This window comes from Phyllobates terribilis, unplaced genomic scaffold, assembly GCF_046119375.1.
Source record: "Phyllobates terribilis strain yellow unplaced genomic scaffold, ASM4611937v1 Scaffold_4__5_contigs__length_816908805, whole genome shotgun sequence".
Lineage (NCBI taxonomy): Eukaryota > Metazoa > Chordata > Amphibia > Anura > Dendrobatidae > Phyllobates > Phyllobates terribilis.
The window spans coordinates 708,000,656-708,016,237 of record NW_027362764.1 but is presented as its reverse complement, the minus strand read 5'-3'; the positions used below and the strand labels follow the sequence as shown (position 1 = coordinate 708,016,237).

Here is a 15,582-nt window from a genome sequence, read left to right as displayed (position 1 = left end):
TTCTGGAGACAGGTTCCCTTTACTTTTATATTACAATACCTCAATAAAATGGTGCCGGAGTCAGCGTGTGCGCATACCGCTCTATCCGGCGCCATTTTATTGAAGATACTATGTATGCGAATACAATATGATGCCATTTTTGAAGAAGATCAGAATAACACGATGCTGAATATTAATAGTGGGGGAGACAGAGGCCATGTTGTCACAGCACTGGTAACATGGCTCCTGGAGCTCATGTAGTGGTGCGATGTGATGTGAGGAGCTTCTCCAGGGCGCTGCTACTCCTTCCTTTCTTCCTCGCTTACTGACACCGGTCAGCAATGTGTATTTTGAACGGTGTCCCTCAGGACCGTACCACTTTATAATAGGGGTGTTTACAGAAAAGAGATTCAGGATGTAACAAGAAATCCGTTACCTTCTCTTACCCTCACAGTCAGAAACCTAACAGTCTCCTGTGTGTGACGTGTGAGCCGCTGTTACCACGCACGTCCTGCTGTCATTGGGGTAACACTGGCCTGGATAAAGCCTCCCCCCCGTCGGGCACTAAGGACTTCTGTTTCAGGAAGTAATCGAAACGTGTTGTGAAATGAAAGGGAAACAACCAGTAGAAAACTAGAGCAAGGAAATGTCCTCGGTTGTGTGACGTAAAGCTTGGCTGACGGCCATTATGATGGAGTCCAAAACGGATCCAATGACTGTGCACCAGCAGGGCTCGGTGCTGGAGACACGGAAGATACAGTCAGCGCGGCCTCTTGTGGCAAAGGGACACTTGCATGGTTCTTTGATAGTTGGTAAGTTTTTGGGATGGGCACGTACTGACTGTGGGTTACTAGGTATAAATATGTGTTGTGGAAGCTTAGGGCATTCTGGAACTTGTGGTTGTCTGTCAGTATCGTACAGTGTTGGCTTAAAGGCGTAGATTTGATTTACTTTCACTTATATTTGCAGAATCTGGCCTAAAAGGGGGTTTTCCTAATGGAATTTTCTAGTTTTTTTTTTAGTTTGACCAAGAGTAGGGAGAGCTAAAGAAATGAGCATTACTTATCATTTCAATCCCTGATGCTCTGGCACCGCCATTTCTACGGGAGTGATGACATCACGTTCATCAGTCACCTGACCGCTGCCAACAGTCACATGCCGTACATCAGTACCAGTGATTGGCTGCAGGGGTCAGGTGTCCGGCACATGATCATATCCAATATCAATGGGGATCTGGGGGGGGGGATTTCTAGATTTTAGGTCATTATTACCCTTTTCTGTAAATTAGAAGGATAATAACAAAATTATCATGGACTTCCGAAATGAACGGGCACCAACAACGACCGAGAGACCCCATTGACTACAATAATGGTCAATCAGGGTTGTAATCATTTTGTCTTTTGGGAGAAATCTGCAATGGATGCTGCAAGCAAGGACTCCAACATGGGCGTGAATAGAGCCTTATCTGCTGTGCAGTTCGGGGTGCTCTACTGTACTGTTTTCAGCCACAACATGTTCTCATTCTCACACAGGCATGTTTTTGGTCAGTATTTCACATCAGTACCTGTACACTTGTGTTTACATCAGTTTTGGAGCTGACATTGCAGACTCCGTCATATTTGTGGTGCTGTAAGATGACAGATCCCAATGGCACCCATACAGTCATCACGTTGGCGTCCGCCATTTTATGGATTCTACACTGCCGCTGTTTTTCTCTTTTTTTTAAGCCATAACTTAAAAGAGTTTTTTTTGCTACTACCTCTTCTCAATTCCTATGTTTCCCCCCAGTAAAATAATAACCGTTAGGCCACGGCCCCACTATCACTATTTGGTCCGTATTCGGTCAGTATTTTTTCTCAACAGTGGGAGCCAAAACCAGGAGTGGGTGATACAGTGGGTACGGAAAGTATTCAGACCCCTTTAAATTTTTCACTCTTTGTTTCATTGCAGCCATTTGGTAAATTCTAAAAAGTTCATTTTTTTTCTCATTAAACTACACTCTGCACCCCATCTTGACTGAAAAAAAACAGAAATTTAGAACTTTTTGCAAATGTATTAAAAAAGAAAAACTGAAATATCACATGGTCATAAGTATTCAGACCCTTTGCTCAGTATTGAGTAGAAGCCCCTTTTGAGCTAGTACAGCCATGAGTCTTCTTGGGAATGATGCAACAAGTTTTTCACACCTGGATTTGGGGATCCTCTGCCATTCTTCCATGCAGATCCTCTCCAGTTCTGTCAGGTTGGATGGTGAACCTTGGTAGACAGCCATTTTCAGGTCTCTCCAGAGATGCTCAACTGGGTTTAGGTCAGGGTTCTGGCTGGACCAGTCAAGATTGGTCACAGAGTTGTTCTAAAGCCACTCCTTTGTTATTTTAGCTGTGTGCTTAGGGTCATTGTCTTGTTGGAAGGTGAACCTTCGGCCAAGTCTGAGGTCCAGAGCACTCTGGAAGAGGTTTTCATCCAGGATATCTCTGTACTTGGCTGCATTCATGTTTCCTTCAATTGCAACCAGTCGTCCTGTCCCTGCAGCTGAAAAACTCCCCATAGCATGATGCTGCCACCACCATGTTTCACTGTTGGGATTGTATTGGGCAGGTGATGAGCAGTGCCTGGTTTTCTCCACACATACCGCTTAGAATTATCACCAAAAAGTTCTATCTTCGTCTCATCAGACCAGAAAATCTTATTTCTCATAGTCTGGGAGTCCTTCATGTGTTTTTGAGCAAACTCTATACGGGCTTTCATATGTCTTGCACTGAGGAGAGCCTTCCGTCAGGCCACTCTGACATAAAGGCCTGACTGATGGAGGGCTGCAGTGATAGTTGACTTTGTGGAACTTTCTCCCATCTCCCTATTGCATCTCTGGAGCTCAGCCACAATGATCTTGGGGTTCTTCTTTACCTCTCTCACCAAGGCTCTTCTCCCACGATTGCTCAGTTTGGCTGGACGGCCAGGTCTAGGAAGACTTCTGGTGGTCCCAAACCTCTTCCATTCCACTGTGCTCTTAGGAACCTTGAGTAATGCAAAAATTCTTTTGTAACCTTGGCCAGATCTGTGCCTTGCCACAATTCTGTCTCTGAGCTCCTTGGGCAGTTCCTTTGAGCTCATGATTCTCATTTGGTCTGACATGTACTCTGAGCTGTGAGGTCTTATATAGACAGGTGTGTGCCTTTCCAAATCAAGTCCTATCAGTTTAATTAAACACAGCTGGACTCCAATGAAGGAGTAGAACCATCTCAAGGAGGATCACAAGGAAATGGACAGCATGTGACTTAAATATGAGTGTCTGAGCAAAGGGTCTGAATACTTATGACTATGTGATATTTCAGTTTTTCTTTTTTAATAAATTTGCAAACATTTCTACATTTTGTTTTTTTCAGTCAAGATGGGGTGCAGAGTGTACTTTAATGAGAAAAAAAATGAACTTTTTAGAATTTACCAAATGGCTGCAATGAAACAAAGAGTGAAAAATGTAAAGGGGTCTGAATACTCTCCGCACCCACTGTAAATGCAGAATTGGTGACTTGTTTCTATTATACTTTTCCTCTGATTGTTCCTCATCTGGTTTTGGCTCCCACTCCTGAGAAAAAATACTGACCGGATACTGATACTGGGGCCGTGGCTGAAATGGAAAATACTGACTGAGCCCTAAGACATCAATATCATATGAGCGTACAAACCTTTAAGGCCTCATTCAAACTTCCATGAAACATAGTATGATAACAGATCCCGGTCGTACGATAACAGATCCCGGTCGTACGATAACAGATCCCGGTCGTACGATAGCAGATCCTGGTCGTACGATAACAGATTCCGGTCGCACGATAGCAGATCCCGGTCGTACAATAGAAGCCCCCGGTAGTATGATAGCAGACCCCTGTAGTACGATAGCAGATCCCGGTAGTATGATAGCAGATCCTGGTAGTACGATAGCAGACCCCGGTCGTACAGTAGCAGACCCCTGTAGTACGATAGCAGACCCCGGTAGTATGGTAGCTGACCCCGGTTGTACAGTAGCGGACCCCGGTCGTACGATAACAGATCCCGGTCGTACGATAACAGATCTCGTAGTACAATAACAGACTTGCCACAGGTCTCCTGACCCCTACCTGGCCGCCTCCTATGTGCCTATTGGAAGACCTGTGAGCAGTCGTAATATACAGATGAATACATGAGGCCTAGGGGACTGTGCATACAAGTTTTGTTTGTTTTGTTTTGATGTAGCTAATCAGAACAACTATATTACATTTCTAGTCCACTCACCCCGATGTGCGTTTCGCCGCCAGCTTCTTCCGGGGGCATGTAGAAGAAGAAGCTGGTGGCAAAACGCGCTTTGGGGTGACGGGACTCGGACCCTGGCATTGTCCCTTTTATCTTTTGGATTTCCCGGGTCTACAGGTATCTGATTCTCTGGCACATTTGATACATAATGATTTTGACAGACACAGGATAAGAGCCGTGGCTACGTATGATGTACTTTAGCATAGTTGGGTATCATATATAATGGTTAGTTATACTTTTCCTCTTAATATTTCACCTACTATTTGAGAGATTTATTTATATGGAATTCTTGTGATGTTCTTGGTGTATTATATTTATCTATATTAGGATTGCCATATACTTACCTTATACATAGTTAAGATTGCACCCTTTTGTGGGGAGTATAGAAATACAACAGCAATATTAATTTCTTGTTTATATTTGGTGCCAATAGGGGAGATACCTTAATATTCATTTGTGTAAGAAAAATTCATGTCTATATTTGCATGTAGGGTCAGGCGTCCCCTAGCACGGCATTCTGCTTTTTTATTTGTTGGTTTTTAATCTGTTTCAATAAAAATTAATTGTTTTTCTTTGATGGACCTCTTTGTGGCTCAGTTCTTAGCTGTATCTTAGCTGAGTTTTGTGTATATCAGTTGTGTCTGGTCGAGCATGTTAAGCTTAATATGTAGATTATTTTAATTAATTTATTAGGTTTGAAGGGGCTGGGCAGGAATTAGATATTGATGAGCTATGTTTAGGGTAGGTCATCAATGTCAGAACGGTGGTGGTCTGACACCCCTTGCAACTTATACAGCGGCCTGATGTATAAAGGTACTGCTGCTGAGCTCACATTGAAGTGAATGGGAACTGACCTGCATTACCATTAAATGGCCACTATAAAGTTAATGGAGCCTTGGTGCTTGCTCTATACACTATAAAAATCCAGCCGACCTGGGAGCTGAAAACAGCTGATCCGTGGAGGTGATACCTGCTGGACCCCCAGTGATCTGATGTAGACAGCATACACTAAGAGTAGGTTTACACGACAGATGTCTCCACATCCTAGAAAAATGATCCAATTATTCTTGTTCGGAGTTTGATCGGACTTTGAACAGACTTTGAGGCTGTGTGCCCACGATGCGTTTTTTAAGCGTTTCCGCAGCGGCAAAAACGCTGCAGAAACGCTTAAAAAATGCATGGTAGTAGGTCTGCCATGTTCCCCAATGATAATCTGCATGTTCTGTGCACATGCTGCGGAAATTTCCGCTGCGGATTATCATTGCGGAAAAAAACGCAGCACTACCAATTATTTTGCAGAAGTGCTGCGTTTTCGCCGCCATTGACTTGCATTAGATCGCATGGATTACGCATCATTGCATAAGTAGATGCTCATTCCATGCGTTCTAATGTGCGGATGGTACCCAGGTCTAGAGAAGAAGAGACTCTCCTCCGGACCTGGGTACCATAGAAAACTGTAAAAAAAAAGAATAAAATAAAAAATAAATATATACTTACCTTCTGGCGGCCCGCGGTGCGCTCTTCCTTGCTTGGCAGCAGTTCGCGATGGAATGAAGGATGTGCGCTGACGTCATAGTCATGTGACGGGTCGGCAGGTCCTTCACTCTACCGCTGCCGGCAGCCAGGACGGAGGAAATAAAGACTCCGGGGCCATCGGAAGGTAAGTATACATTTATTTTTTTACATTCTCTCGGGTCACAGTATATAAATCCATGCCAGTTGCATGGATTTATATAGTGTGACCAAGTTGTCAAGCACTTTCCAAGTGATGCTAAAATCGCTTGGGAAGCGCTTGTCAACCCGCATGCGGAAATGCATGTGAAGAACGTTCCACATCCGCATGTCCCTGGCAGGAAAACGCATGTACAATCCGCATGTACAATCTGCATGTACAATCCGCATGCGTTTTTTTCTTCCAGGGAGATGCAGAAACTCTCAGGAAAAAATCCTGAGCATTTCTGCATCGTGGGCACATAGCCTGAACGGACTTTGAACGGACTTTGATCAGTGTCATCAGTTTTTCTCGGACGTGGAGAGAAAAATAAAAAGTTTCTCCACCTTCTCAATTCAGTCAGTCCATGAAACTCGGGCCATACTCAGATCTCATCTGAGTGCGGTCTGATTTTTTTCACGGACCTATAGTCTTGCATTGCCAGTTTTGATCCAACACTCTCACTTGGTCCGAGGAAAAGGGTTGGATATGTGCACAGCTCCACAGGACATCATAGGTACGTGTGCTATCCTTGAAAACCACCGGATAGCACTTGTCCGAAAAAATTGGTTGTGTGCACGAACCCTAAGACTAGGTCATCAATGTCTAAGTATTGAACAACATTAATCTTGTATTTTTCAATTATCTTGTTACAAAAGTCCCGGCATCCAGTGACGGTTGCGGCTACATTGACGATGTGACGGGTTCTGTGACTGCATCTACACCAGACTGTAACATTAGGAGCTCATGACTGATGATCACAGGGTCTGTTATGTGCAAACATCACATTGCTCTCATTTCCCTGAGCCCCTTTTTCCAGGATTCTCTCTAATGAGAGTCTGAATGCTGCTATTTTCATGTGAGAGAAGTTGTGCTTTGCAGCTAATGAGGGCTTATTACAATCAGCTGGTGCAATAATCATAATCGTCTATTCATGAAAAAAATACATTCAGACAAAAATTTCAAGAACAATTTGGCAGATGAGATTCCGCGCCGTCCTCACAGCTCCTCTTAGTCTATTGTCAATTTAATCATTTGGTTTAAGATCCCATCTGCATTTTTACTGGAGCTTGAAAATCTACATAGAAAATATATTCAAACCCAAAATGGAATATAGGCTGACATTTTAGGAAACTGATATGTTGAAACAGCACAAAAGTACAAGGCTGGAAAGTTTCCCAAGTTTTTTGCTTAAAGGGGTATTCCTATCACCAAGATCCTATCCCACTATGTAGTAGGTGCAATAATAATATTAGCAAATACCTCCAATTAGAAATGTAGTGTAGTTCTTCTGATTCACTATGTCACTTACCCTATGTACAGGACATTGCAGTAGCTTAGGTATCCATAGTTACAACCACTAACAACTAACTAACTGTCACTATATAAGTGCTCGTAACCATAGATAGCTAAGCTACTGCAATGCCCTGCACATGGGGTAAGCAACATAGCGAATCAGAAGAACCATACTACATTTCTAATTGGAGGTATTTGCTTATATAATTATTAATATTACACCTACTACATATTGAGATGGGATTTTGGAGATAGGAACACCCCTTCAAGGCTTCATTGATACGTCCTTTTTCACATTCAGTACTTCTCTCCATGCATTTAATGAATAAATCATTCACACAGTGTAATCTATGGTCTTGCTCACATGTCCGAGTTTTTTTTTGGTGGACCGTGTGTCTGCAAGAAAATCACGGAGACGTCCGTTTTTAATCCAAGTTATGGTTTAAAAGCACCTATAGGCTAAGTTCACATGATCCATTAGATTTTCATCCAGAAAAAAAACGGATGATTTTTCACTTGTAATGTCATCTGTACGACGTCCGTTTTTAGCAGCTAATAAAATTTACAAGACCATATACCGTTTCCTATGCTAAGAGCTGCAATGTGTCTGTTAAAATCAGATGCTTTACAAATGATTCATATGAGATCTTTTTTTTTTTTTGCACCCATAGCCTTAAAAAGGCGAATTTCAGCCTAAATACAGAAGAGAATTGTGCATGCTGATATTTCTTTCACAGTTTGCAAGTTTGGAGAAGTTTGCAAAAGAAAAGTCATCCAAAATTTCAATTGAGAGGTGTAAGAAACTTGTTGCTGGTTATAGGAAGCGACTGATTGCAGCTGTTTATTCCAAAGAGTGTGCAACCAAATATTAAGTTGAGGGTGCCAACAATTTTGTCCGGCCCATTTTTGGGGTTGTGTGAAATTATGTCCAATTTGCCCTTTTTTTCTCTTTTTTTGTTGTTGTTCCAATACACACAAAGGAAATAAACATGTATATAACAAAACGTGTGTACTTGCAATAATTTTCTCAGAGAAATACTAAATTTTCTGGAACAATTTCAAGGGTGCCAACACTTTCAGCCATGACTGTATTCTTGTTAGGAATTGTGGTTTTGCTCCCACCTGGGAATGGATCAGGTTTGGTGCTCCGCTACTCTGGTCACAAGCACCGCCGTTGTCCTACTGGCCCTGAAAGGGTACACTGTCAGCCTTGCCCGGTTATCAGGAAGGGGTCTGTTCACCCTGGAGGCATAGCTACCACACGCGCAGGGAAACTGTCCCAATCTTATGGAGTGTGGCATTCAGGAGTAGTAGGATGTGTGGGGACGCGGGACGCCGTATCCCACAAATTTCACTGCCCAGGGAACATGGGACGCTGTGTTCACCGGTTGCCAGGCAACGCAGGACACTGCTGTGTCTGGTACTAGGCTGTTGTGGGATTGTGTCCATTCTGCTGTGCCGGTTAGCAGGGAGTGGTTGTCTGCATATATATGCCTGTGTATCTTTTTGTTATGCATTTTCACCATCTTACTTACCTTGTGGGTTATTACAACAGATACTCTCTTCATATGCGACTATGTGTCCAGTTACTATAACTATACAGTTGTCCCTTGTAGCTTGCCTTTGTTCATGTCTTCTTTATGTCTTAATTTGTTAGATATTTTTTATGTGTTTTGTGTGTGCGCCTGTCTCCTACATTACCACTGCACACCTACTTGTACTGATGAAAATATGTACATTTTTTCACATATGTGAAAGAAAACGGACATCTGATTGAGCCTTTAGGTTAAGTTTCCACAATAATTGTCATTTTTTTGTGTATTTTCGGTGCACAAAAGACAGTTCTAACAAAGAAGATGGGATTTACAGAAATCTCATGCCCACTGTGCTTTTTTCCTTATGCTGCGTAATCTGACCTGCAGTGTGTGTATGAAATCCGCAACATGTCAATTTCTGTTGCGGATTTTACCCATAGACTCGAATTAGATGCTTAAAATCCACAAGTAAAAAATGCTCATGCGTTATTAGTGCATTTCCTCGATGGTAACACAGCAAAAAAACCGCTTTATTTTAAACATCACATAGCAAAAAAGAAAAGACAAAGTGGAGCAGTAAAAATAAAATAAAAACACATGTAAAAATAAAAGCGCGCTCACAAATGCAAGAAAAAAAAACAAATAACCTAATTTACCTAATAGTTGCAGAAATGGGGCAGAAAATCTAAATAAAAAACTCGCCAAATACTCATCGTGGGAACATAGCGTTAAAGGATAATGCTTCTGCACTATTCTGGCTATAAAGGTTTTAGTAATAGAAACACTGACCCCAAGAATTTCATGCAGGTTTTCACATGAATGTTTCAGGGTTTTTTTTTTTCTTTATCCTTTAGAGAAGCTTATAGGAACATGGATGGACAAAATGCCGTACCTAATAAAACAAAAAAGTATAAATAGCCAGGAAAACATTTTCCCTAAATAAGTGTGAAATTACTTTTAAGGTCTTTTTCCCATCTTCTTCTGCAGGAGCATCGGCTACCTGCTTATTAGGGTCAGTGTGCTTCTGTTTGATAATTTCGACCAGTGGCATGTGTGACGAAACAGCTTCTAATCTTAATCAGCATGACGTTTAGATTTGTTAATCCAAGAGAAATACACTATTATCTTTGTGTTGACTTGAGAATGTATGTGTTTCTTTAGCTGGTCAAGAAGGACAGTGACTCAGTGTTTGAGAGCAATGTATATTACTATGTTAATTACTTATTGTACCAAAGCCAGCTAGTTGTTTATTTAAAGAGTCCCCCCTGCTATACCAACTAAGTAAATTGATTAAATGCACAAACAATGAGACCTGAGCCCTGTGGAAAAATATCATCCCTAATCCTTGACCTGTGGATGTGTGCTTGAAAGAAAATGTGAACTATTTAAGGAACAAGGCCTCTGTAGCAGGGAGACTTTAAAAAAAAAGGTTTTGTGGTTCAATAAAATATTGCCACACTGTTTTACCCTCACCCCTTGTTGTCTGAGTGATGTTCTCCCCACGGAAGACCCCGGGCCTTCACAGCATGTTTGCCATGCTGGTCCGAATCGTGCACTCTCTGATACTGGTATACAAAACAGTTATGCCTCTGCTGCATTGGAGGAGTTCAGCAGCAGTGCACTGCCCAGGATCAGGATAACACGCTGCACTCTAGCAATCCACTAAACTTCTTCAGAGTATTGAATACAAGCTCAATTAGAAAAAGTTTGTAAGCACTGCATGTGTTTGGCCACTTTTGCTATACCGTAGAGGCTGACGTTAATTTAGACAAAGAGCCATAAACAATAAGATTAAAAATCTTTAGAACGAAGAGTATTTTTAATAAAAAATAAAATATGCAGTTGCTTCCTTTTGAAACACTTTGCAATTTTTCCTAAAGCTAGACATGGGATTAAATCCTTAAAGATTATTTGTGGTTAGACTTTACAATACAAACTGCATATATAAATTGTTAGATCTCTTAGACCTTATGGGGCCGATGTGTTTACTTCTGAAATTGTTGTCAGAATGGCTGTATAACACTCATAAAATTTATCACTTTGTTATCAGGCAGGAGAACTTTCAAAAGGTATTATACAGCCATTTTGACATGGATTTTCAAAGTAAGTACACCACCTCATCAGGTCTAAGAGATCTATGTAATAATGCAGTTTTGGTTTGTGAATTTTGGTGAGAGATCCACTTTAAACCTTTAAACACCCCAGCCCCATTTAACATAAAACATAAAAATTAAAACTAAATATAAGGTCCACATTTCTAGAACTGCATGGGGGATTTGAGCCCCCCCCCCCTAAAAGCAGACTACTCGGGAGAAGGGGGGAATTAGATAAGAGCAAAAACTGTCCACTTTTGATATGACAGGTCCTCTTTAGGGGAAAATGTCACCAGAAAAAACGCTGTTAACCTGCAGATAAGTTAGGGGTTAATCTGTTGATTTATAGCATTACCAACCTGCCCGGCGCCTGCACTTAGCCAAACACAGCAGTAAGAAATTGAAATTTATTCCCCCCGGGTTTTAGTCATGGGGGCGGCGCTGGCGCTGGTTTAGTCACTGCTCTGAGTATACAGAGTATACATAGAGGCTGTAACTACACCCCTCCGCACTGACTGACACTGACTCTGTATTTGGGTCGGCTGTCAGTCAGTGCCGGCGGTGCAGTTACAGCCGCTGTTCTCTACACTCAGAGTGGTGACTGAACTCGCGCCGGCGCCGCCCCCTTGACTGAAACCTGAACGCTGCCGGGGAGAGGGGGAGAAGGGGGGTAAAGTTCAGCATTCGGCTAAGTGCAGGCGCCGGACAGGTTATTAACACTATTAACCTGCAGATTAACCCCATATCTACAGGTTAATAGCATTTTTTGGGGGTGACAGATTCCCTTTAAGCTTCCACACATCTATATTTACTTCCAAAGAGAGAGTTTATAAGAGGCTGTTAAGAGTATAAAGGATCAGTCATATTAAAATCCAGCATGCACTATCCTAGATTTCACCATACAGTAGATGTTGTGGACAGTTAGACTGCCCCCTTAAAGGAATTGTTCGGCTAAAATAAGCCTATCCACAGGATAAATTACTGATCGCTGGGTGTCCCACCGCTAGGACCCACACTAATCTGTAGAACAGGGAACTTTTATCTCTTTTACAAGATGTCTCGGCAGATCAGATGCCCGACCACCCCTCCATTCAATCTCTATGGTGCTGCTATAAAAAGTTGAGCGCAGCACAATAGGGAATGATTGGAGCGGCGGTTGAGCGTGCACACTGATGCTTCATTGTACCGCGGATGAAAATTACCTGTTCTGCCGATCGTGGGACCCCCACCAATCAACAAGTAAATTGTTTTATCAGGACAACCCTTTTGAATATTACTCAGATGAAAACTATTTGTGTGGCCACATTGAAATAAACAGACATTCAGATTGGAGGGAACAAAAAAGTTCAGTGTCTGGGTGCCCATAGGCTTCAAAATGTCCAGTGATGGTTGTAAGAGATCTGGGTGCTTCTTGCAATTTTTGCAAAATTGGCCTCTAGAATTGATGGCAATATTAAGACGTTCTGAACCTGATCGTGTCCCTTTAAACCTGCAGTGATCTGTCCATGTCAGACATGTGTGCTCCCGGAGCACTGACATAATGACAGGCAGTAGCTCGGAGCTTTGTGGTCACAGTGACCTTGAAAATGTTCTAATATGAAGCTTTAGATATCCGTGTGATATTGATCCTAAGTGAAGGGTTGATATTTTCTTTTACCACTGTCCTTATTTCAGAGATAAAGTGCAACCCTTATCCAAAGCTGGAAATTCAAAGTTGAAATTTTTCACTTCGTGGCTGAGAGTAATTGTGAATATTTTTCTGTTTGTTCGAGGCCATACAAATTAGATGGTTGTCAGCCGAATGATGCTTTGGCCGATAGCCATCTTGGCCAACTCTTCCATACACAGGAGCGTTCATTTGTCCGAGCTTCCTTGTACACTGTTTGAGAAGGCCATCCTCTTTGTCGGTGGTTTATCTCCGAGAGAACAATATGATCAGCAGTCTGAAATTGGATATGCCCTACTGAGATCTTCCCCTACAGTCGGCCGGTGCCCCATACACATTAGAGTGTCGGCTGAACTTGTTGATATCAGTGGTTATACCTGACATTAGTCTAATGCTTTATTCCCATAGATTGAAGGTGTCTCCGTAACTGGGCCATAAACCAAGGATATCATGAATAGGGGTCACTGTTTGAAAACAGGATCCAACATATTTAGTGGGGATTTCATCAATCAGTTTACACCATAAAAGTTAAATATGTTTGCATCTTTTCGTGCTTCTACTTTTTGTTACTGAGCAGGAGGGATTGAATTTAATTTACCCCAGAAAGTGTAATACATTTTGGGGTAAATATATTGGAGTAGATTTCAGATTCTGGTGCCCGGCAGCTCTGAAACATGCACAAAATTTATTAAGGGGTTCTACTTTTATTAAAGGGATTGTCCATGCTTGGGCTTCAATTTTGCAGTTATTCTATGTGTCTGCAGACTTGTGAATCCTCAGAGCGTGCACAGTGCACACTATCAGGATTCTCTGGTGCCGGTACCCCAAGAGCGGGCGGTCATGTGACCACAATTATGTGGTTTGCTACTTCCGACCTCATTCCGACTAGACGTGTTCGGCCTCTCTCAATACACTTGTAATGACTGACAGCCTGCTCTCCTGATCTACATGTCTCACTGGTAGCTCCCCCTTTCATTTATAATAAGCTCTGGAGGTAGATTCTCAGGGAGATCTATGTCCGGCCTATAGATCTTAACAACTCATTTACATATTAATAAAACAGATTTTTCTGGGATAAAATATCGGATCTCAGATATCAAGGTATCATTTTATTTAACTTTCTATCACCTACTTCCCCATACAGACAGCGAGGATCATTGATCTTACTGACAGATTCTATTTAATCTCATTCTGCAGCCGGCAATGATCAGTAAAACAAACAGCCTTAAAAATCAAATAATGCAAAATTTGTAATAAAACACAGTTGTAAAAATTATTTTGAACCCTAAAAAATGCCCTTGAAGTTGTGCACTTGCTTTAACCCCTTTACCCCCCAAGGTGGTTTGCACGTTAACGACCAGGCCAATTTGTACAATTCTGACCACTGTCACTTTATGAGGTAAGAACTCTGGAACGCTTCAACGGATTTCCCTGATTCTAAGATTGTTTTTTCGTGACATATTGTACTTCATGATTGTGGTAAAATTTCTTCGATATCACTTGTGTTTATTTGTGACAAAAATGGAAATTTGGCAAAAATTTTGAAAATTTTGCAATTTTCAAAATTTGAATTTTTATTCCCTTAAATCAGAGAGATATGGCACACAAAATAGTTAATAAATAACATTTCCCACATGTCTACTTTACATCAACACAATTTTGGAACCAATTTTTTTGGGGAGCTATAACGGTTAAAAGTTGACCAGCGATTTTTCATTTTTCCAACAAAATTTACAAAACCATTTTTTTAGGGACCACATCACATTTGAAGTCACTTTGAGAGGTCTTTATGACAGAAAATACCCAAAAGTAACACCTTTATAAAAACTGCACCCCCCTCAAGGTGCTCAAAACCACATTCAAGAAGTTTATTAACCCTTCAGGTGCTTCACAGGAATTTTTGGAATGTGGAATTGGGGGGGCACTAATTTACTACATATCTATTTCCAAGTGACTTTTTATTTGCATAATTTCTTAAAGGGGTCTAATGATGAAATGAATTTATTGTAAATTTTTATTTCCATCCACCCAAGTACTGGCTGCAAACTCCTAATTTACTTTGGCTATGTTATTTACCATGCAAATAGACAGCATGTCTGAAACTCTTAACACATCAGGATGACAATCAGAGTGTCAGATATTAAAAGTAAAACACCCCTGTAGTTTGTGTGCTAAATAGGCATAATTAAAAAAAAAAATTCTTATTCCTATCGGGACTTGAACTCTAACACTGTAGTTTCAGAGGCTGATGCCTTTCCATTGCGTTATTCAGTCAAGTGATAGTAGATAGCAGCTTTTCTTGTCTTATGACATCAACCATGAAAATACTCAGTGTGACTAAAAGTCATTGTGATTCTGATTCTGATGTTTGAAGAAGGTCACACATCAGACTCACACATCAAAATCAAACATCATTTGAGTTTGGCTTGCTTGCAGTCTGTGCATAAGTCCCAATGAGTTATAGACAAGTTTGCACTGAAAATCATATAAGCAAATAGAACTCCTAGGTTTTAGCAACTGAGTTTACAGCTTAGTGGTTAGTTCACTGGCTTTGAGACACAGAATTTGGGGTTTAAGTCCTATCAGCGAACAGTTATTATTATTTTTTTTATTATTATTATTATTATTATAGCTGTAAAAGTCACTTGTCGGAATCACTTGTGAAAATCACTCAAAATCATTTGTCAAAATCACTTGTCAGAATCGCTCATCAAAATCACTTGTCAGAATCACTCATCAAAATCACTTGTCAGAATCACTCGTCAAAATCACTTGTCAGAATCATTTGTCAAAATCACTTGTCAGAATCACTTGTCAGGGTATTTAGCCTCAAACTGACATCATCCTGATGTTTGATTTTGATATCTGATCATGTCCTAAAATGGACACTGTACAGTAGAAACCCCTCACATTTTCACATTTTTTCCCACAAAAATGTTTTTCAGCCCCAATTTTGCATTTTCATAAGGGTAACAGGAGAAATTGCACCTTGCAGTTTGTTGTGCAGTTTCTCCTGAG

General features: G+C 41.2%; 1 protein-coding gene across 1 annotated transcript in view; it reads left to right on the top strand.

Moving 5' to 3' along the window:
• The first annotated feature begins 641 nt into the window (after positions 1 to 641).
• Positions 642 to 15,582, top strand: part of CPQ (carboxypeptidase Q) — a 727,454-nt gene continuing 712,513 nt past the window's right edge. The window contains exon 1 of the mRNA XM_073679639.1: positions 642 to 791. The gene's annotated coding sequence lies outside the window, so the exon portion shown is untranslated. The remainder of the gene's footprint in view (positions 792 to 15,582) is intronic.